The sequence below is a fragment of the Euprymna scolopes genome, chromosome 19 (assembly GCF_053919585.1).
Source record: "Euprymna scolopes isolate OS-2025 chromosome 19, ASM5391958v1, whole genome shotgun sequence".
Classification (NCBI taxonomy): Eukaryota; Metazoa; Mollusca; class Cephalopoda; order Sepiida; family Sepiolidae; genus Euprymna; species Euprymna scolopes.
In genome coordinates, this window is record NC_136500.1 from 95,060,814 (window position 1) to 95,085,813 (window position 25,000).

General features: G+C 28.3%; 1 long non-coding RNA gene across 1 annotated transcript in view; it reads left to right on the top strand.

Annotated features, from left to right (window-relative positions):
- The window catches only part of LOC145239847 (uncharacterized), a 145,593-nt gene that overhangs the window by 13 nt on the left and 120,580 nt on the right, over positions 1 to 25,000 (top strand). The window contains exon 1 of the long non-coding RNA XR_013862383.1: positions 1 to 179. This exon is cut by the window's left edge and continues 13 nt beyond it. This is a non-coding gene — a long non-coding RNA (uncharacterized LOC145239847). The remainder of the gene's footprint in view (positions 180 to 25,000) is intronic.

Genomic DNA, 25,000 nt, shown 5'->3' on the forward strand with positions numbered 1-25,000 from the left:
CATACCAACAAGCCGGGCGGCGGCTGCTACTGCTCTCAACAGTCTCCACAGCGGCCTATGCAACTACTAATTCTGCCACAGTTGTAAAGACTAGACTCTCTTTACATGAGTAGGCCAATGTTAGTATTCACAGCTCCCCTACTCGCATTTTTCGGTTTCGCCATAGCAGATTTCACGAGGTAAGTAATAATCTTGAATTCTTTTCATAAATATTGTAAGTCGCTTCTTATTGCCTCCCTACGAGGGCAAAGCTTGTCACAAAAGTCTGTTTTTAATGTGTTTCCCATAGTTCATTACAATAAAAATCGCATGAGTCTCGGATGATTTCTTCTCCTACATTAAAACAGATACTACATTTTCGTTACTAGATTAAAGAGCGGGCAGAAACTGTGATAAATAATTGTTAGAGAAAAGGGCAAAAAATGTTTTTTATTTAAATTTAAACGTTTCCTTTTTGTACGAACTATTTTACTCGATTGTTCTACGTTTCATTTATATATGTATATATTACATGAATATGTTTTACATATATTTATATACGTACATACGATTTATACACGTACATACTATATGAAATAAAACGTTGTTTTACCTAAGTGTGCCGGTGTGTCTGTTAACAGAAAATTCAAAAGAGTTGGAAATTCGTGTAAAAATCTTGCAAAAAAAAAAAAAAAAAAAAAGATGCAATGATTCCATTCAAAATTTTCAACGGTACTATTTAGGATTATTTTAGTCCAATAAGCTATTTTTTCTACCGTTTGATGAGGATGTAGTTAAATACAAAGACCTATACCAAGACTAATGATGGTATTTATGTTGTATTTAGATTGTTTAAAAAATTATCGGTGGCACTGAGATTTATGTGATAATGTCATATAGCCAGAAGCAGAAGATACGATGGTTGACTTTGGATTACAAAAAATATTTTATATGCAGTTGAGAGTTAGTAGTGTGATTAGTAGTATGACACCCACCACTCCAAGGTGACACCAGAATGTAATATATATATATATATATATATATATATATATATATATATATATATATATATATATATATATGTTTATATTTGATGTGTGTGTCTATGTATGCGTGTATATCTATTTATACATATGTATACGTGTGTATGTTTGTGTGTGTGATGCATATATATATATATATATATATATATATATATATATATATATATATATATATATATATATATATATATACCTTGAGCTTGAGCTAGATGGGCAACTATTTGGGAATTCTAGGCGCTGCTGCCTGCGTTCTCCGCTTATCTCGGAACTTTTTTCCAGTCGTCTTGAACCTCAACTTGCGACTGATATTTAACAAGCCGACTCAGAAGAGGTGAGGTTGTTCTTGCGCAACTCTTGCCGCAAAAATTCCAAGCGCAGGTTCCTTTACAGTGAGTATCCATGGTCAGTCCAAACTGAAGAAAGCTACCATATATATATATATATATATATATATATATATATATATATATATATATATATATGTGTGTGTGTGTGTGTGTGTGTGTGTGTGTGTGTGTGTGTGTGTGTGTGTGTGTGTTATGGATATATATATATATATATATATGTGTGTGTGTATATATATATATATATATATATATATATATATATATATATATATTTATAGATACATACAGGTTATGGATATATATATATGTAGTTTTTTATTTAAGTTTCTTTCTGAAAATAAGGAATTTCTTCACATTTGAAAAAATAAAAAAAATAGTCTTCCATTTACCAAAAAGTATTTCTAAATATGAAACTATTCTCCGGAGTTTTTAAAAAGTGACTCATGCGCCACCATCAAGAATCGAAACCAAAACATTTAGTTTACGATTTATTTTTTCCTTTGGCGTTGATGCCTGAGCTATGAAGGCATATTTGCTATAAGGCTAAAAATTAAAACATGAACCAATACCTATTACGTTACGCATGCATATTTATAATGCCGTCGTTCGACCTTCATCAGGCAAATTTAATTTTTTTAATTTTCATAATTTTGCACCGATTTTCTCCGGCTAAACCCTAAATATAAAGTTTCGCATGGGTTCCAATAACCTATATATCAAGTTTCATGTCTGTAAACCATAAACTCTACGAGGAGTTTTGTAGGCAAAACTTTTAAACAAAAATATATGCGCATACATATATATATATAGAAAGAGGTTTGTGTTTACTATACTCTTTTTACGCAAATATTACGCAAGTATAAACCATGTAGAATATCTGCATGAATATAATTACACATAATAGTTACCTAAAGATGATCACCCAAAAGAAAACCGAAAAAAACTAATAGGAAATTAATTAAAATGAATGCTTAAAAGAATATGCAAATTAGCTAGATCTTTCGCAGATGAATGCAACTCCACGGCCATATATAACGAAGTTGTGTTTTTTTTTTAAATAAATAGAAGAAAAAAAAACGGTTTTTAATAGGAATATCAATACACAAAAAGAAAAATAATTTTATAGGAGTATGTATGTGTGTGTGTGTGTGTGCACGCTCGCTTGCATAAAACTATAAATGTGACGGATATTTATTTTCTGACAAAGCCCACAAAATGTAAATGTGTCTATGTAAGACATTACTGTGCGACTCCTTTACTATAGTATTCTATGCTAAAACTGTATATATATATATATGTGTGCGTGTGTGCGCTCACACATGTGCCTGAGCGTGTTTGCGTGAGTGCGGTTGCCATGTTGTGTGTGTGTGTATGTGATAAGGTTTGACGGATAATTTTTATGTCCTGTTAAGGTTTACATATTTTTCTTTTGTACGTTTATCGTATACTCGTTATTTATCCCCCCCACTCTCTCTCTCTCAATATATATATATATATATATATATATATATATATATATATATATATATATATATATTGACGTAGAATAATTTAAATATGAAAAATAAATCTTCTTTCTCTAAAGCCTTTATAAATGTGTGTGTCTCCGTTGAATAAACAAGTTATGCTTTGTGCTTTTCCACGAAATTTCCATTAATGTCTGAACGCCCTTTTGTGGTAGGCACACAATACTGCATGCCCACGTTTACAGAAAAAAAAAGAGAGATACAGTAAGAGTGTTGACTTTTAATGAGCTGAAAATAAAATAAAAGATAGAACTATGTGTGTGTGTGTGTGTGAGAGAGAGAGAGAGAGAGAGAGAGAGAGAGAGAGAGAGAGAGTTGGGGTGAGAGGATAAGAGAGCGGGGAAGGAGAAGCGAGAGTTTTATAAGACGTCTTTACCAATCAATAGATTGTGAAATACTGTGAAAATCATATATAAGAATAATGTGGTTAGAAGATATATGGTGTGTGTGTGTGTGTGAGAGAGAGAGAAAGAGAGAGAGAGGAGGAGGAGGAGGAGGAGGAGGAGGAGGGTGGAGAAAAGAGAGAAATAGAGAGCGACAGGAAGAGAGAATTTGAGTGATACATTGTTTGAAAGAAAGGAAGAGTGCTGAACGAGTGATTGACATAGGACTTGGTGATCTCTCTTTTCTCGCCATTTCCTAATGCCGCTAGTTCGATAAGGGCCAACTTAGACATAGGGTCGATTTTTAATGTAGAGAATATCCGGCTTTAAATCCCGGCACTCGATGGATTAATATAAAAATTACCAAGTCCAGTAAGTTTCTCCTCCTCTTACTGTGAACAGAACAGATACTACATGTCAAATTATCTATTCGCAAGTAAAAATTAATTTACTTTACAACTCTGATTACAGATCGAAGTCTGGGGAATATTGCATGTGTTGTGGACTAAACATTTTTCGTCTATATATATATATATATATATATATATATATATATATATATATTTACTAGATCACAAGTCAGTCGGTGGGCCAGTATTTGTTACACACACACACACACACACACACACACACACACACACACACACACACACACGAGAAAAATTGTTTTAAAACAACAAGACGTTTCCGCCTGTACGCTTTTTTTCCATGTAATAATTTAAAATAAAAATGAATGACAAAATAGCATGTACATCACAAAACTAGAAATTTATTGAAAATAAAGAAAAAAAGGATTGACAAGGCATATTTATCCATGTGTCATTCAGCGGGGGAGGGGGTGTAACCCAATACTCAGTTGAAACTTTGCAATTATATATGACTTTTGGAAGGGGGAATTCTTTCCTATCCCTCTCTTTATCCGTTTCTCTTTAGTTTTTCTTTCGAATGATTATTATCAATACATATATATGTGTGTGTGTGTGTGTGTGTGTGTGTGTGTGTGTGTGTGTGTGTGTGCTTTCAAGGTTATGGAGTGTATGAAGCATAAAAAAATTTTTTTTATACATTTAATGTTTTATTTTGATATTTTAAACGGTTCTCCGCTGTTGCTTACAAAATGTAACGAAATAACAAAAAAGGCGTTGGAAAACTGGAAATTTGTTTTTGGACAAGGTTCATTCCTTGCAAAAACTTTCGAAATATATATATAAATATATATTCTTGAAAATACATGGCGTCAATAAAATTAATGGCATCTGTATGGTGTCATAGATCATAGATCTCTCATTGTGACGTAATCCAGTATGCACAGAGAGAAACATAAAACAAGATAGCAAATAAGACACATAGATTTACCTACTTCTACTACTACTACTACCAGACACACACACACACAATATATATATATATATATATATATATATATATATATATATATATATATATATATAAAGCTGAACGTCTGTGTGTGTGTCTGGTCACGAATAGGCTCCTATATGGTTGACTATTATAGAAAACTGATCACATATAATGATAGAAGATGTATCGAGAAACAGGAATGGGTATGTTTGATCTGGCATAATGATGATTCATTAAAATTGTGGGGTCTGCGTACGCGCCTTGTCCACAAAGTATGGAGATAAAAAAAAACGTTTACAAGTGTTTTTGATATAGATATACATAATAATACTAATAGGTACGATATAATAAAATTGTGGGGTCTGCGTTCGCGCGTGGCCTCCATAGAATGGAAATAGGCACAAACTTTAATAAAGACTTTTCATATCTATCTGCGTAAGTATACTTTGATAATTATGTTTCAGTTGTTTGAAGAAATATGGTATGATAAAATTATGGGATGGTCGTTCGCGCCTGACCTCCATAGAATGGAAAAATGTCACAAAGTTTAACAAGTTTTTTTTAATATAGATCCACAGAATATTGTAATAAGTGTTTCAGTGTGAAAGGTATGGTATAATAAATTATGGGGTTTATCTATTTTATTTTTACTTACATCATATTTTGCTTTGGTTTTGATACCCCAAATTCGAAGCTATCTCTTTACAACCCTTCCTTTTCATAACCTATCATACTTTCGTAAATCAGAGTTCATTTTCTGTAGGCTGTTTTTGAACCCAGTCAACGACGGGTACTTTTGCTAGTATATATATATATATATATATATATATATATATATATATATATATATATATATATATATATATATATATATATATATCATCCATTTGTGAAGCTGCGGACAAAAACAGAACAAAATTTATTTTTTTATTTTATTTTTTTTTTTTTTTTGCTAAATTACGTCATAAAACGATATAAAGGATTTTGCCGTTTACTTTGACCTCATTTTAAATGTATGTCGTTATCCCGCTGTGACGTTATTAAATGTACACGGCGACAGACAAAACAGAAAAAGATACCAAGATAGCAAGATCAAAAGAAGTTTGTAATATACTAAACCATCCTTAAAAATAATATTTTGATTAATGCAGATTTCGTACTCATTATTATATTATATTGGACCCAATATATAGTAATGATTTAAAAAGTTGAAAAAAAAAATGACTCGTGCGCCACCATCGAGAATCGAAACCAAAAAGCTTAGCTTACGATTTATTTTTTCCTCTGCCGTTAATGACTGAGCTATAAATGCATGTTTGCTGTAAGGCTAAAAATAAAAACAATGAACCAATAGCTACTAAGTTATGCATGCATATTCGTAATTCCGGCGTTCGGCCTTCACCTGACAATTTTCATTTTTTTTTTTTCATTTTCATACTTTTGTGCCGATTTTGAGGGTTAAAACCCAAATATAAAGTTTCGCGTGGGTTTAAATATCTTATATATAAAGCTTCATGTCTGTAGACCAAAAACTCTAGGAGGAGTTTTGTATGCTTTAAACAAATATATATATGCATACATAAATATGTATGGAAGAGTTTTGTGTTTACTATAAACGTTTTACGCAAATATTACGCAAGTATAAATCATGTAAAATGTCTTCATAAATAAATTACACGTAATAGTTAACTAAAGATGATTATTGCATAAGAAAACCGAAAAAAAAAACTGATAGGGAATTAATTAAAATGAATGTTTAAAAGAATATGCAGATCAGCTAGATCTCTTGCTTGTGAATGCAATTCATCGACCCATAAATATAGAAGTTGTTTATTTTTTAAATAAATACAAAAGGATTGTTAATATGAATATTAATACACAAAAACCCCAATTTTATAAAAGTTGTATATATATATATATATATATATATATATATATATATATATATATATATATATATATATATATATATATTTCAGAATACTGAGGTGAATAGGTCCCAGATTATTAAACCTGTGGCATCAATGTTACGAAATATATACGCACAAACATATATATATATATATATATATATATATATATATATATATACATATCTATTATTTAGTATTTTAAATTTCTGTTATATATATATATATATATATATATATATATATATATAATTTTGAAATTATTTTTAGATTACAACTTGCATAATACTGTATTATATATATATATATATATATATATATATATATATATATATATATATATATATATATATATTAATGTATAATATTATATGTTAAAGTCCATATAATATTAGTGTCAATATTTATAAGACAATCCCAATCAGACCAAAAATTCAATATAAAAGATAGAGTAATGAAAATTTGGAAAAATACTTGTACAAATTTATTATCTCGTGCAAGTTTTTTAGATTTTCAACTTATTAATATGTGCTAAGATAGCGAAATTAATGACTGTCTATAAACATTATTTTGCTAAAAATATTTCCTATAATGAGATGAGCTATTTATTGAAAATACATGAGGGAAGGAAAAATCATTTAATTTTGTATTTATTGTTGAATAATAAATTTGTTGTAAATATTTTAATTTACTGAATTTACTTACAAATATTTCATATATATATATATATATATATATATATATATATATATATATATATTATATAAACATATATATATCATATATATATATGTATATATATCATATATATATAGATATATATATATCATATATATATTACATATATATATATCATATATATATATCATATATCTATATCTATATCATATATCTATATCATATATATATATATATCATACATCTATCATATATCTATATATCTATATATCTATCATATATATCATATATCTATATATATATATTTATGTATATATCTATATCTATATATATAAGTATATATATATAATTAAACTATTTAATATAATCTCATTGTGACGTCATTAATAACCCTATGGAGAATTTCTTGGTTTATTTAAGTGAATTACATCATCCCTTTGTGACGTCATCTCTTACTGACGTCATAAATGATTTTACCAGTATTACTTTCTTTAGTGTTCATATGTATGAACACTAAAAGATAGATAGATAGATAGATAGATAGATAGATAGATAGATAATGAGCACGTTTAATATACTAAATATGAGTTCATCGACGATTGTTTCCGGAAGTCATTTTTTTATTATTTAATAACTCAAAATGCTAAGGCCTTCCTTCGTTCGTTTATTGAATTGTGGTTTTAAAAATTCTGTTTTAATCATTCAGTTACTTATAAGTTACGACTAATTGTGTTGGTGGTCGTGGTTAAACTAAAAGTTGTTGAGTTTTTCTTTTTTCTTATTTGTTATACGAGAAGTTATGTCACAATTTTATAATTTACGAATGATATCAAAATAGACTCGTCGCGTAATATAAATAGGTAGATATCTAAATAAATAAATAATTATCATCATCATCATCATCTATATATTAATACGATAGCGTGTGGGTTATTGTCTTTGTCACGCTTACATCCAGGTCGTTTAATTGTTATGTATTTCCATTTTTTGTAATAAATAATTTTACCAAGAATTCTTCATAAGTTTTGGTTTCGGTTTCGATTATAGCTAATCAAATAATTTTTTTTTAAATAATTTTAATAAGAATTTTTTTATAAATATTAGTTTAGGCTTCGATTTTAGCTTATGGCACTTTAGTAACCTATTTTTTATTAATAATGTTATCAAGAATTCTACATAAGTTTGGGATTCGGTTCTAAATGGAGCTGATGAACACAAGTCATATAGATATATTTTATATTTCTGAAATCGCAACTTTATAATATATAAAAATCGATTTAATAATATATACGGAATCTTCAAGAATTAAAATATCATATTTAAGCGTATTTTATGACCTGGCTACGCCGGGCGTCACTGCTAGCTTGGATAAATAATTTTGAGGATTTAACAAAATAGCTACAATAATATTTTCTCCACGTTAAAAAAACGACCCTGGTGTCTAACTCTGTCCCGTGGGGAGGCATAGTAAATAGGTACAATAATATCAGAGCGTCTCCATTTACACTGAATACTTACAGAATGTCAATATCAATAGTTTACATATGAATCAGTCCCCTGTGGAATTTTCACAGGTCCCGCTAGTTGTTGTTGTTGTTGTTGTAACAACAATAATAACAATAATAATAATAATAACAATAATAATAATAATAATAATAATAATAATAATAATAATAATAATAATAATAATAATAATGATAATAATAAATTTTTATTAAATACACCCAAAAATATACTTTGCTTTTGAGGTGGAGCTATGGTTGAAAAATAATCCGTTTTGATTGTTCTAATCCAGGTGTAATTGACAATTAACTCATTAAGTTGCCAACCTCTTAGTAAGTTACTGTCAATAACTCTCGCCCTCTCTTATTGCAACCGTCGCGCCTGTTTTATATTTTGTCAATGACCTCCAATTCCCTCTCTCTTTTTCTCTCTCACTCCTCTTCTCTTCTCCTTCTCCGTTTATTTACAGTTAGTTTAAAGCAATATAATTACTAGAGAAGCCAAAATTGGACTACACAACTATAAATAAAAGAAAATATCCTCACAATAGTAATACTATTTAACATATAGCTGGAGAGGGGAGCAAGAAAATGAGAAAGTGGTGTAATGAAGAGGAGATACAGTGAATAGAATAAGCTAATTTGAGATTGTGTGTTCATTTTTTTTAATTTAACTAGTTCTCCAAACTCACGTTTTCCTGATTAAAATGATTTACTCGAGTTCAAGGGTGTCCTCATGAGTTATATTTAATTCTATTAAATAGAAAGATAAATAGATTGATAGAGTTTTTAAATAACTTTAGATTCGTTTCGCAGTATGAAGAGAGTGCAGAGAAATTATTAAACAATAGTGCCAAATTTGTATTAAAGGAGCAGATTGATAAACATGGACATTATTAAAATAATTAAATAATTTCATAATAATTTAATTAACATCCGAGAAATAAATTTTAAAAAAAACGCAACTAATAACTTTCACAAAAGTTATCAAAATTTAATTTTTTACCGAGCTGAATACTTTTAATGTTTTTTTGTTTTGTTTTTTTACAAAGGGGGTCACCACTTATCAAGGCCCGGAGGCCACTCGAGATAAGGGTTATTGAGTGTACAGTAGTCGATAGGATAATAAAGTAGTAAGTAAATTGGATTATTTAATGCGACGGTTAATCAAGAATTTGTTTACGTTGGACTTGAAGACAACCAAATTATAGTCAGCTGGAAAGCAGGCAATCGGAAGAGAGTTCCACAGGCGTGCAGTTCTAAGAAAGAAGCATTGTTCATGAAATCTACGTTACGGTTTAGGCACAGATAAAGAGTGGGGGAAATTATTGATAGTAGTTTTAGCTAGACGGGTGTTTTTCGTGAAAGTTTGGAGAGGGGAGAGCATAGATTGGAACTCAGATGAGCACTTGCCATGGAAATAACGATAAAGCAGAGTCAGGCTCGCAACGTCTCTTCTGTGGGAAAGAGGTTGCAGGGAAGAGAAAAGGGCATCCCCCACTAACATTCCAAGGTTTCGAACTTAGAGTTATTGGTGGGGTAAGTAATAATTTGACTATTTTGAAGAAATTAAACCCCCCTCCCTCATTCAACAACATAGCGAGAGGTAGACATTTATTTATAAAACAGATTTTAATATAAATATAATTTTTAAATAATTTAAGAATTGAATACATATTAAGAATTTTTAAAGTATACAGGACGATAGACTGTTACGTGCAAGATAAATGTCTAGGGATACACAACATATATCGGAAAAAAAAACTGAAAAAAGGAGTTTAAGAAAGAACAAGGGAATTTATTGAACAGATAAATAAATAAAAACAAATATTTACAAAAAAGATGTAGGGAAGATAACTCAAGTTTATTGTTCCTGGCTTTTGTCGCAAAATAATAATAGAATTTGAAAAATATAATATATTTTTACTTTGATCAGTTGATAGTTGAAAGGTCACCCCAACTTAGCGTTCCTACTCAGAACGGATTTATTAACTGAAGTTATGACGCTATTAGCGTCTATTTATAGTCATGTAAAGTGGAACCTTCTAGAATTTCCACAAATAGAACACCTCGACTTTGGAACCTTCTAGAGCCCTCGAAAATAGAACACGTTTATGATCTATTTGTAACTCTCTCCAGAAATCTTTTTATTTTCTAAGTGTAATGTAATGTATTTTAATAGTATAAGTTTTATATCATTATATATATTTAGTTTTATATAATATATTTTATATTATGATATGTTATAATATTAATGTTATATTATTATTTATATTTATATATCTATTTTTTTATTTATTTTATATTTCATATTATTTTTTATGTAGGAGATGGTAATTTCTTCATATTTTAACAGGAACACCGTGAACTCATGACATAGACAGATTAATTTTAATGCGTATGGTTACATTTATTTTTTGTTTGTTTTGTTTTGATTTTCAATTCTTCGGCGGTTAACTATACGGCAAGATTACCAATAGATAGATAGATAGATAGATAGATAGATAGATAGATAGATAGATAGATACTCATTGAATAATGAAGGATAGACATGTAGTAGATATAAAAACGAATAAATTTAAACAATCTCTCATTGTATGTAGTTATATCGTTTTTCTTCAGTATTTTTTTCTTTAATATTTTTGTTTTGTTTTTGTTTCTGTTTTTTTTTTTTATTAGAAAACGTCACATCGAATATCATATTCGGGGCATCCATTTTATGTGCATGGGTAACATTTTTTCTCCAGCGATATGAGTATAAACAATTCGGTTTAAACAAACTAAAAACGAAACAGAGCGAAACTGTAAATATAAAGAAAGCACAAAACGTCTTAGAACAAAACAAAAGAACATGACGTTCCAATCGAGTTAAGAGGTAATTTTCCCCTCTCCCACCTTTATTCGAGCACCTGTTAATAACATATACATTTTTTGTATAAATAAAATTTATTTGCAAATCTAAATTTTTTTAATGACAAAAATATTTTTAATGGCTAAGAAAATTTTAATGGCTAAATATTTTAATGATGAGTAAAACAATTGTTAATGGATAAAGAAATGTTTTTGTATTGCTAAATAAAGCAGGGTCAATTTAAACAAAAAATTTCTTTTAAAAATCTTCTTTTAACTAAAATTCACTAAGGCAGTGGCGTGAGGATGCCAAATAAATTTACAAGACACATACCAGTTATTTGAATAATTTGTCTCCTTAGACATTTTTTTACTCAACATTCATCGGGGAGGGGGTATTCATCAGAATGCCATTGAAGCTAATACAAACTGATTAATTAGTATAAAATTTTCTACTACAATTTTTTTATTAAGATTGCCAGGACAGTGTCATTAGGATGTCAACATAACTCACAAAAAATAATGAATTTCAGGATTTTTTTCTCCTAAGAGTAGCGTCGTTTGAATGCCAAAATAAGAGTTAATTTTGATAGATTTGTCTTTTTCGAAAATCTTCTGTAAATTATTAATCATGAGAAGAGTATCGTTAGAATGTTGGAATAATATGTTTAGAAAATAAATGTTAAAAAATATTATGTTTAGAAAATAAATGTTAAAAATATTATGTTTAAAAAATAAATGTTAAAAAATATTATATTTAAAAAAATAAATGTTAAAAAATATTATGTTTAAAGAATAAATGTTAAAAAATATTATGTTTAAAAAATAAATGTTAAAAAATATTGTTTAAAAAAATAAATGTTAAAATATATTATGTTTAAAGAATAAATGTTAAAAAATATTATGTTTAAAAAATAAATGTTAAAAAATATTATATTTAAAAAAATAAATGTTAAAAAATATTATGTTTAAAGAATAAATGTTAAAAAATATTATGTTTAAAAAATAAATGTTAAAAAATATTGTTTAAAAAAATAAATGTTAAAAATATTATGTTTAAAAAATAAATGTTAAAAAATATTATGTTTAAAAAATAAATGTTAAAAAATATTATGTTTAAAAAAATAAATGTTAAAAAATATTATGTTTAAAAAATAAATGTTAAAAATATTATGTTTAAAAAATAAATGTTAAAAACTTATAAACTTTATGAATTTTTTCTGATAAGAATATATTTCTTCACACATTCATCTGAGTAGTGTCGTTAAAATGTTAAAATACTTATGTTGACAAAGTAAATGTTAAAATACATATAAACTTTGGCAAGTTTTTCTTATAAGAAGATATTTCTCGCAATCCAAATAACTGTTAAAAGTTAGTTAATTTTAGTAATTTTTACCGAAGAAAAAATTATTTCATATTCATCGTCTTTGGAATATTAAAGAGCTTACAAGAACAGTTTAATGAACTAATGAACTAAGAAATATATTTTATCTAATATTTACCAATAGAGTACCGGTAGAATATCAAAACAACTAATAGAAACAGATTAACATTTGTAAATTTGTGGCATAAGAAGATATTTACATGACAAATATTTATCAGAAGAGAATGTCGTTAGAATTTCCACATATTAAAAGCTGATTAATACGTATGTGATCTACGAAAATGCTTCTTTTATCATTGTTTTCACCAGAGGATTGCCCTCACATAATAAAAATGGCTAATAAACGTAGGTCAATTTTAGTTCATTTTTTCTGAAGAATCTCCTATATTCAGCAAAGCATTTTCTTTAACATATAAAACTATCCCATTAAATCCAGTCAATTTTAGTAAATTTGAAAATATTCTTTTAACAAAAATCCACCTAAAGATTAGTATCAGAATGCCAGAATAGTAGCTTAACTTTAGTAGATGATTTTAAACTAAACTTCATCAGAAGAGTGTCGTTAGAATTTTGACAACTAAACTGATCAGTTTTCATAAACGTGTAACGTAAGCTTCCTTTGACTAATACTCATCAGACGAGAAGCATTAGACTATCGAATCTTATATATATATATAATTACTATAATTATTTTAAACCTTAATTACTTTCAAAGACCTTTTTCTCTAGATGATACTGCTCACAATTTTAAATAGTATTTTTCTGCTATAATTTATATTACATATTTACATATAAATATGTATTTATGTACAAAAATAATGTGTATTCTTCTTGTAAAATAAATATTTAAATAATAAAGACTCACGAAACGCTGCGATTTTTTCGTGTTAAATAAATTTGAAATAAATTTTATAAAACTGAAAGATAATTTACTAAAAAGCATTTCATTTTTTTACTTATTTAAATGTGTGTTTTAAAAAATAAATCGATATATAATGATAATGAAAATGAAAAAATATCTAATAAAAACTTTTGCTATTCCACAAAGTTGATGAAAAAATATATATGTATTTTAATACACTAAGGCGACCAATAATTTTATGTATGTATTTTACACCTGATAAAACAAATGAAGTGTGCATGGTCCCTCGTGAGTGCGCAGTGAAGGAGGCATAAAAAACGACTAAGTTCAGCATCCCCCCCTGATTTAGCCCCAAACGACCATAGAGGACGTCAAATCCTGGTGAAAATGAACAAACGGTGCAGTTTTAGGCCTTAACATATGTAAATTTGAGTTCTGCACCATGCAAAAAAAAAAGAGAAATGATTTCGTCATCCCCCCATTTAGCTCCAAAAGTCCCCAAAGCATTAACATATTTATATTTGAGTTCAGCACCATGCAACACTGCTAAAAAGAAATACACAGAAAATTTTGGACAAATATGGTAAAATAGTCACAAAAATGGAGTTTTTTTATTAGCCCTAAAAGAGCCCCTGGGGAACACCCAAGAGTTATCGCGAAGTATAAACAAGCAAGATTATATAAAAAATTATATATATATATATATATATATATATATATATATATATATATATATATATATATATATATATATATATAATTATAAACATCCAAGGCATCATTTTTTAAGCACAAAAGTGTCAATTTTAGCCATTTTAATCCGAAAGGCACCCCTAGGGTTTTCCCGGAAAATCCGTTCTGTTACTTTTTTACTCCTATCATGTTTAATGTTTGTGCAAAATTCCAAGATGTAGTTATTGAGAAAAGTGTGAACAGACGAACGGTCAAGAGTGAATTTACAGGTCCACCCTCCTTTTGTAGGGGATCAAAAATGAAATCGTTTAATTAGTATAGATGGTGGTTAGCGATGTATCTAATGTCGCTAAGATTAAAAAAAGAAATCCGACTTTACTCATTTTAAAATGAATTGTTCCTAAATCAAATTATGTCGCCCGGCGGCTAAAAGAGTATAATTTTAAATAAATACAGTTCTAAAATTGACATTCGTTTAATTTGCTTGAATAATACTTGACGAAAAATTATTTCTTGTTTTAAATAATTAAATTGATACAATTTTCAATGAATAAAGAATGAACATATTTGTTTTAGTAATTTAAAGAACATTTGGTTGACTGCGACATTTATTTTTATAAAATAAGAAAAGTATTTTCCTTAGCAGAATTGACCATAACAGGCATTTATTATTTTTTTTAAATCAATACTAAATAAAACAAAGGAATGTTATTATTATCAATTAATTATACCGTTTTATATAGTAATCATCGTGAAATTGTTACAGATCCCGCTAATCTGTAATAATTTTCATAGAACAATCAGTATTATGAAATACGTGATTGTTATAAATTTTTATCACTAAAATGAAAGAAAATTAATTCTTCAGAATTCTAGCAATTTAAATCATGAAAGTCAGAATGGTAAGATATACCCAATCCGTTCTGCAAGTGTGTAAATTCATACTTTTTTACGGTTTGGCATCAACTAAGCATGCATTTAGCGGATAAAAATTAAAGCCAATTCCAGAAATAAAACCGTTGCTGTTTTTAAGGCGAAAATCAGTTTTCTCTATTAATTTTATGAAAATCATAAACCCTATCCGATCAGCTTTAAACACAGTTTAAGCGCAACTAAAGTTGTTTTTTTTTTAATGTTTACCATCTTTATTAAATTGATTTGCAAATATATGAAAATTGTAGGAAATAAATAATGACACTTAAAGAGCAAATAAATAACCGCAATCAATCAAAATATGCCGGCTTTCTCGACAGATTTGTGCAACAACCAATCGCCGTGGAAACTTCCTCAATATCCTGGAACTGTTAATGATGAGCCACACTGAAGTCCAACGTGAATTAACTTGGTATTATGAGAGTCTTCCCATCGTCATTATTCGTAGAAACGTCTCGAGCCTTCTCTGGGCCTGCCAAGTCAGCAGGGCACCCAATGAAACTACCTGATACTTACATGTTGGTTTCGAAAATAATAATTTTATTTGTTTTCTCATTTTTCTTTTCATCTTTTTTTTAATTATTATTTAATGTTTGTTGTCACATTCCTGAAATGCTATTGACGTTGGACATTTTCCCATTTTTATTAGTACTTCTTTGTTATTTAATTTTTAGTGTGCATAATTTCAACTATCTTTGGAAGTTTAATTTAATAAATTTATTGGATAAATGCCAACACTTTACATAATTTCATCCAACATAATAGAAGTTAAATAAGAAATATGCTGATGAACAGTAAAATAAAACATTCCTTTTACATTTCCAGGTGGTAATTTAACGTCATATTTACATAACAAATTATCACTTCGATCCTCCCAAAATTTGAAAATTTTGTCTTAAAAGTAATGTATTACCAGAAAAGTTGGAGCATTAATCGGTGATAATTCAAAGATATGAAAAACATTTATAAGAAATGCGCGTCTTATATTTCTACTTAAGTTTAAATTTCCACTTTACTTTTAATTTTTGAATTTTATTTTAACAATTTTAATCAACTAAAAATACCCATTTCTGGGTGAGTATAAAAATATATATAGAATTAGTTGTTAAGGTGAGGTGATTTGGAACGGCACATCTCTTAAATGGTAAAAATAATATATATATATATATATATATATATATATATATATATATATATATATATATATATATATTCCATAATTCATAATAAATGATTCATTAGTTTAAGAGTTAATCTTATTCGTATAAATATTGTCGCTGTCCCATCGCCGTAGTGTTGTGCATCCCTGTGCTCGTTTTATAAGTACTTAGATAGAACGATGCTGCACTTGTACCCCCTCCTTAACGTAAATATTCTTAAATCCGAAATACAGAACAATCACACCCTTTCATTGTACAGGTTCGTTGACGTCGGAAGGCTTTCTACTCTAATAACTTCTTTCCTAGAATTAACTGGCTCTGGAATTATCTACCTGCTTCTTCAATGCACCAACTTGCATTGCTGTAATATGAATAAGCATCACGTTTCATACTTAAGATGCCCCTATAAATCTGGTCTTTAATTTACAGTAGCTCCTAACGTTTTAGTGTCGGTGTTGTCTTGTTTGGGATGGATGGAAATATAATATCTCTCTCTCTCTCTCTCTCTCTCTCTCTCTCTCTCTCTCTCTCTCTCTCTCTCTCTCTCAGAAAGAGAGAAACGTGGGCACACCTCTTAAATGGTAAAGTTTAGAGAAAAAAATAATAATGAGTCAATATCACTCCCCGTGTTACCTAAATATATATATATTCGATAATTTATAATGATCTATTAATTATTTCAGACTAGATCGTGTGCATAGAACATATACCTAAATTTATATTTAGAAAAGATTCAACTATATTTTAAATTAAGACTAACATTACAATTAAATTTCTGACATGTACAAAAAAAGATAAAAAATTTGCGGCTATTTTACAGGACAGTTCACTTTAATTTAATATTAATTTAAAGCTAATAAACTAAAAAAAAAAAAAACGTTAAAATTTATTAAACGCATATCATTTTTGTCGCGTCGTCTTCTCAAACGACAATTTCAATAACAATTACTTCCGGTCAGTAGATTTATTTTATTTCTCGAATAAAATTAAAATATGTTATGAAACATTTATCTCGAATTTTAACTAAGTCTGAATTACTATTTTTACTCAACTAAAAATGTATGTACTCTTCAGGAAGATTATGTTTGTTAGTAAAATTGTTTTCAAATGAACATACGCATTATTTGGGTTCTTCGGACTACTTCTCTGATCTTGGGAGTTATTTTTACCTTTCGGTCGATGTAGCTTCCGACCTTCTTTAGGTGTATCGTGTCGAACTCAAGAATTGAAATTTCGAAAAGATTTTATTTTATCCACGAGGTAGGAGCAGAGGTAGCATCTTTCCGTCAGCCATCACTTGTGATTGATATTTAATTTAAATTAACCACACGTAGTCGTTTTCCTCTCAAATCGGAAATTGGATATTAGCAGCAAATCGACTATTGTGGATCATCTTCTTACTATTCAGGAAATTAAAGATTCAATGAGATCCCTATTCCAGCCACCTAAATTATTTAGTGTGAAATGAGTTTAGGAATTTCTATCCAAACGTAAATATTATTTTTACTTTAAAAAATAACATTAACACACTAAGTTAGGTAAAATTTGCATAGAATGCTCTGTTTTACGGTTTTTGTAAAATTTAAATTATGTTAACGTTGTGAAAATAACACTTAAGATGAGAGCAGTAGTTTGAAGAATCCAAACAATACGAATACTTAATGTCAAAACTTCAGAAACATAGAATACACACGTTTCAAAAATGTTAAATTGTAATCAACAACGTATACATAACAGAAGTAAATATAATTCTTAAGATTACAATCCTAATATTTGTATTAGTTGCATTATTCGGATTGTTATTTTCATAATATTTCGGTCGATGTAACTTCCAATCTTCTGCAGATGCATATATATGTTGAATCCAAGAATTTCTAAGGAATTTCGAATAGAGCCCTACATTTAATTAACGTAAGGACCTGTAGTATAACGGATATGAGTACTAAGTATAATAATTTCTCAGTGATAATCTTGTGGAGATTGAAAGTTCAATATTCAGTACGGACGATATTAAGAATACAATTACGAATATCTTAAGAGATTTTTACCCGGTCAGCCATGGATTAAATAAAGGGTTTGGTCCGAACTTCCGTGAAGATTGCTGAGTTTTATATAAAGATTCCCAAGTTAAACAAGACGCACGTGAAGTTGGTTGAAAGAAAAGAATCATCCTCGCTGATGAGTGTTTTATGTGAGACTAAATTCAAGATTTTTAAAAACTGAAGAGAAAAAATCATTTATTATAAATCATAGCTGAAGATTGAAGACAATCAAAAACCCTTCCATTTTTTAATCAAAATAATAAATTGTATTTATTTCTTATCAACTAAATAAAAAAAAACTTTAAAGGTTTTGTGGTCATCCTATACTAAAGTCGAAATACTTTCAGCGAGTGTTATTTATTAAAACACACATAGCATATGTGAACTATTTATAATAAAATTGAATGCTTTTTAAAATAATGTTTATAACTAATGCGGGTAGACAGGGAAACATCAACCAAAGACAGTTGAAGCAAAACATAAAATAGCTAGGGCTATCTTTTTATTATATATATACACACACACACACACACACACACACACACATATATATATATATACATATATACACACATATATATACATACATATATATATATACATATACACACATATATATACACACACACACATATGTATATATATATATATATATATATATATATATATATATATATATATATATATTCATATTTTAATTTTAAAATACATCATTTGACATTGGAGAGTGGAGTGTCCAAAATCTTTTTTAAATAAAGTTTACTAACGCCAATAATTTACATTTTCTTATACATGTATACTAGTTATTATAAAGTATTTTTGTCATTTTTGTTTCTTTTTAAAGTGTATAAATACTTTGACTGTATTTTTTTTTTTTTTTACATTCAATAAAATTACTACTATTTGCATGATATTAGTTTAATGGTGCTAGTAGCGGTAATATTATATAATTCTTAACATCTAAATTCAAATTATTATTAATCATTGCAAAGAAAAGTATTATATATGTGTGTGGAGTGTCGAAGTAAGAGAGAGTCAGGTGGAAACAGCTAGAGAACGATTGAGAAAAGAATGTGGAGAAATGAAGAGTGAGAATTATTCCCGGTCAACAGAATACGAAACTCCGGATATGAGAAAACTGCCATATAATCCGTCTCCAGTAAGAAACAAAATAATAAGGTGTTCTAGCTGTTAAGATATAATATAATGTTTCGAAAAATAGAATTTTCAATGTCGTTTTCTACGTATATGATGTTCTAAGATTTTGGCGAATCGACGTGTTAGATTGAACTTTTTTGACTATGAAATGTAAGCTAGACATTTTTAAGGTTGGAGGTTTTGAAAAATGTATGCAATGGAGCATTGATTTTATATCTGGCTAGGTTTTTAGCAGTTATTATTATTTGGAGAATATTTAAGGTTACGCCAAACGAAACATATAAAGGAAAATGTTATATTCCGGTTATAATCAGCTAACGTACTTCCTAATTTTCTGCGGAGCGCTACCGGAAGTGGTGATATGGCAAATCAGTTAATTCATTTTTATTGTTCTTCAGTAGGTTCTATTATGAGGCAGTTTGTTGAAATATAAGAAAATATAAGGAAAAGGACACTATTGAAAAGTATACAATAAAACTAATAAAATTAACACAATTAGTCTTTATTTGCACTTTTATTAACAAAATTGTAAAATTAAAAGTTGTTTATTTTATTTGAAATTTTATAAGAAATATATTTATGAAATTATAAAAATAAAGTTGTTTTTTTTTAATTTTAAAAATAAGCTTGAAAGATGTTATATCGTTTGATGCTTCATAAAATCTAAAGTCAACTCTGACATTTTTAGTTTCACAAGTGATGAACATGAAGGATGCTGTAAAGACCTGTGTCTGTTTACCTTTTTCATATTGTGATCAATCATGATACATCACAACTTATACATCACAAGTTATTATATATCATAAACTCTATGACTGCTAACACAGGCCACCATTCTTAAAGTCGCTAGACTATTCGGGACCTGTTAGGTGAGTACTTATCTCCATATTATGTCACTATATTCGTGGGCAAATACTCACCTTTTCACACACATTAACGAAATGAGATCGCACAATTATCAACGATCGTGATTCGTGAATTGTCTGATGTCTGATCGGCATTTTAAAATGAATTCACATTATACCGTCACATCTATTAGAACAGTATGATTTTAAATTAATAAATACAAATAGTGACACTCCTTACATAATATTTACCTAACAATTATTTTCGCTGTAAGAAAACAGACTATTTATGGTTTTAAAACGAATTTAATTTTTACAAATCGGAATAATTAAACAAAGAATATGTATTTGATCGTTTCATTTATTTTTAAAGAATTTAATTTAAAAAATATTCAGTTGACAATAACAAATATTCTTACACGCATACTTAACGGTATTTTTCTTAATTGTATTAATTTGGACAGATGTTTTTATTTCGAAGGGAATTTTATCATGCACAGCAATTAAACAAGCTGATGCAAAACGAAAGTAGAATTTCCACGGTGTCCCGATAGTTATATATATATAATTATTTGCTATAAGAATTATTAAATACCTACAGACACTAGTGTTTCATCCTTTCAGCAATCATCAGTTCAGGGTGTCCCGATCATCGCCGGTCGGGAAATTCGAACACGGAAACGAACTATCTCTGACTCCATTAGCAAGGATATATATATATATATATATATATATATATATATATATATATATATATATATATATATATATGGTCCTTGCTAAGAGATATAAGTATATATTAATTATTATCATTATTATTATTATTATTATTATTATTATTATTATTATTATTATTGTAATAACCAGTATTCAATATATAATGAACTGTTTGAAATAGGTAGTATGAAATGACATAAAATGACTTTGAATCGAAATCAAATATGAAATAATAATAATAATAATAATAATAATAATAATAATAATAATAATAATAATAATAATACTGATGATGAAATTCTGTGATGTCCCTCATACGCTAATAGAAAACGCGGTGACTGCAATACAAGTAAAAATAAACTGGTAATTCTTCGATGTGGAGTAACCCAAAAATATGACGAAATAAGTTAAATGAAGCTTCATAGTTAATCTATTTTAATAAGAAACGAAACATATTTTTAACCATAGAAAAAGTTTTCGTATGAACCGTACGAAACAAAATCCACAAATTCTCTCTGATATTATTGTCAATGTTTTTTTTTTTTTTGTTTGTTTTTTTTACATTCCAAAATTATTTGGATTGGAATTCATTATTGAGATGAGTATTATTTCTATTAATTTATGTATTACGGACTATTATCCTCATCTTTTTATTGGTTGTTGTTTCACAATGTTTCGGCCAACTATTCCTCTGGCCTTCGTCAGGTGGTAACCGCGACGAATAGGAACTTCATTCGCTGCATTCTCAGCAATCACTGCCATCCGTAGCTGTTGTCGTGGTAAGACAAATAAAAGATTTCTTAAAATAATTTATAATAAAAAAAAAGATGATTTAAAAGTGTGTGCGTGTGTGTGCGTGTGTGTGTGTGTGTGTGTGTTTGTGTGCGTATGTGTGTGCATACAAATATATATTACGTATCAATTTTATGTATTTACTTCAACAGTCCTCAGTACGTGAGTAAAACTAAGTAATAAGTTATACAAATATATGGCAATTGAGCTACAAACAATTTTCCACATTTCAACCTTGTAGGGACTTCTAGGCTAGAATTTATTTTCATAACCTACTCTCTCTCTCTCTCTCTCTCTCTCTCTCTCTCTCTCTCTCTCTCTCTCATATATATATATATATGTATATATATATATATATATATATATATATTATATAATCTATTTCCCCACTCTCTTTCTCCCTACATACACACAGATTCTCCCCCCTCTCTCTCTCTCTCTCTCTCTCTCTCTCTCTCTCTCTCTCTCTCTCTCTCTCTAATACTATAGACTTTTCTGCAGTGACCAGTTTAACTCATCTTGAAATGTGTGTTGTTGGTATCAATCATCATAACACCGGAAGTGATGAGAGTTATCTACCCATATTAATTTATTTTATCTACGCTTTAATATTATTTGTTTTGTTTTAACTACTAAATTATTTATTTAATTTTTTTTCTTCTTTATTTACTGGGGTTTTTTATTAATATTAATTGTTGATTATTTTTTCGCTAATAGAAGATGACGTTTCCTGCTTTATATTTAATATTGTTTAACCAAATGTTTTAAACAATTATTTTTTATTCCACATTCTTAATTTTTTTTATAAATTAAAACCTTTTTTGTTGTGTGTTTGCATTTAGCTCAAAATTTTTCTTTGATTTAGTAAAGTAATAATATTTTATATACGAAATGCCCGTTGGCATCGCCAGGCAGATACTTTTGCTACATATACGAATTGTATATTATCATTTTCATTCTTGTTTTCGGATTTCAATTATTTTCACATTTAAAATTGTAAATAAAATGAAAATTATGTTAATCATTTAAGTGTTGCTTTTTGTTGCTTTTGCTGTTTTAGCTCGAAGATCGCAGATGATATTAAAATAATAATAAATTCATACAAGCATTCCTCGTACAATTTTACTTTAGCAGTTGGGCTTGATTTTTATGAAGAAATTTGTTTTCTGTTTTTTCAAAAAGATAGCTCACATAAATATTACATATATATATATATATATATATATATATATATATATATATATAACTTACAATAAGTTTACCAAGGTAATCAAAATAGTAAACTTAAAATATATTATAAATATTAAAGAGTTAATATTTACAAGTAAAGTAATCTCAACCAGATGTAAAAGCTCAATAAAACCGAAAAGGAAATAGAGCTTATAATATGAACAAATGATTAATAAAACATGTGGAAAGACATCTTGAAAAAGAGTTAGAAACATATTTAATTTTAAAAAGGAAGCACAAGATAAGTGGATAGACCTTAATCCGCGGAGTTTCGAAGAAATACTCTCCTTCACATCAGAGGGCAGGAATTAGCAAAATGCGGGATCGGATTTTGCATGTAAAAGTATTTAATGAAACTACAAGTAAGTCACAGATCTTACTTGGTTAAAAAAAGGGTGAGGTAAGGGGAATAGGAGGTAAAAGAAAAATGATAAAAAGATTTCACAAGAATGGATAGTCCAGTGAAGGGTAAAAAATCCAAGAATGGTAAAATCCAAACACGGTCGAATTAAAAATTTCCAATCCAACAGGTAAGCTCCAAATTGTCCAAAATGATCCAAAAGGTAGAATTCCTTGGAAAAAATCGCAAATATATGTGTGTGTGTGTGTGTGTGTGTGTGTGTGTGTGTGTGTGTGTGTAGATTTATATTTAAAAAATTTAATTTTAATTTAAAAATAGAATTATAAATATTAATACTAATCTAACAATTTATACAATTCACTATGTCTGTCTGTTTGTCTGTCTGTCTGTCTCTATTTTTCAAGCTACATCTCTCCCGAAACGAAAGTTGCAGAGCGATGCAAGGCGGGTCAGATGATTGTATTTCTTGCGGACCGTTTTTTATGGATTTTAAGCTGGTAAAAAATAGCTGTTAAGGGGCCAACAAAGTAAAGAAATTGGAACTTGGCAGCCATAAGTTGACTTAAAGTTCTCTTACACGTATGTGCGAATACATACATTTATACGTTAAGTTTGTTTCATTTTTAGTTAGCCTAAACGGTATCGGCTCAGGTTGGAGCGCTATAAGTTTTTTTGTGTTATTTTAACTTTTTAAATTACTACTATATATTGGATATAATATAATACGTAATAATTGAAAGAGAATTGACCTTATAATAATATATACGAAATCTGCATGAATTAATTTATCATGTTTAAACGTATTTTACGACCGGGCAACGCCGGGTGACCATTGCTAGTATTTATTAATATATCTAGACAAAATTGCTCAATATTTGAGATTGAGCCATTGAAGAAATTTCGCGTGAAAATGTACAGCTCGCAATATAAACGCCAAACCAAACTTTTCATCCAAGCCTTTAGATTAAAAAATTTACTTAAGCCTTTAACAAAATCAACAAATCCTTGAGAAAATATAATATATACACGCTAAGGTTTTCCCGGGAGAGATTTCAACCTAATCATTAAAAGAACTATAGTTCTATACGGTCTGAATATTTTTAACCCAAATCTATGGATGTACATAACGGCATTGGGCTTCCGAATTTGACGAATTTTCAACACACTTCATTGATTGTTTTAATGTCTAAATACATCTTCACACTTGGACATCAATTTCAATATACGTTTTTGCATTTGTAGA